A 518-nucleotide genomic window follows, 5' to 3' on the forward strand; every position below is an offset into this window, starting at 1 on the left:
CCTGGAGACAAGGATTGAGAAGATGCAAGAAAGGTTTAACAAGGACCTAGAAGAAATAAAAAAGAGTCAATATATAATGAATAAATGCAATAAAGTGAAATTAAAAACACTCTGGAGGCAACAAATAGTAGAATAACAGAGGCAGAAGATAGGATTAGTGAATTAGAAGATAGAATGGTAGAAATAAATGAATCAGAGAGGATAAAAGAAAAACGAATTAAAAGAAATGAGGACAATCTCAGAGACCTCCAGGACAATATTAAACGCTACAACATTCGAATCATAGGGGTTCCAGAAGAAGAAGACAAAAAGAAAGACCATGAGAAAATACCTGAGGAGATAATAGTGGAAAACTTCCCTAAAATGGGGAAGGAAATAATCACCCAAGTACAAGAAACCCAGAGAGTCCCAAACAGGATAAACCCAAGGAGAAACACCCCAAGACACATATTAATCAAATTAACAAAGATCAAACACAAAGAACAAATATTAAAAGAAGCAAGGGAAAAACAACAAAT

This window comes from Bison bison, unplaced genomic scaffold (genome assembly GCF_000754665.1).
Source record: "Bison bison bison isolate TAMUID 2011002044 unplaced genomic scaffold, Bison_UMD1.0 scf7180017864313, whole genome shotgun sequence".
Classification (NCBI taxonomy): Eukaryota; Metazoa; Chordata; class Mammalia; order Artiodactyla; family Bovidae; genus Bison; species Bison bison.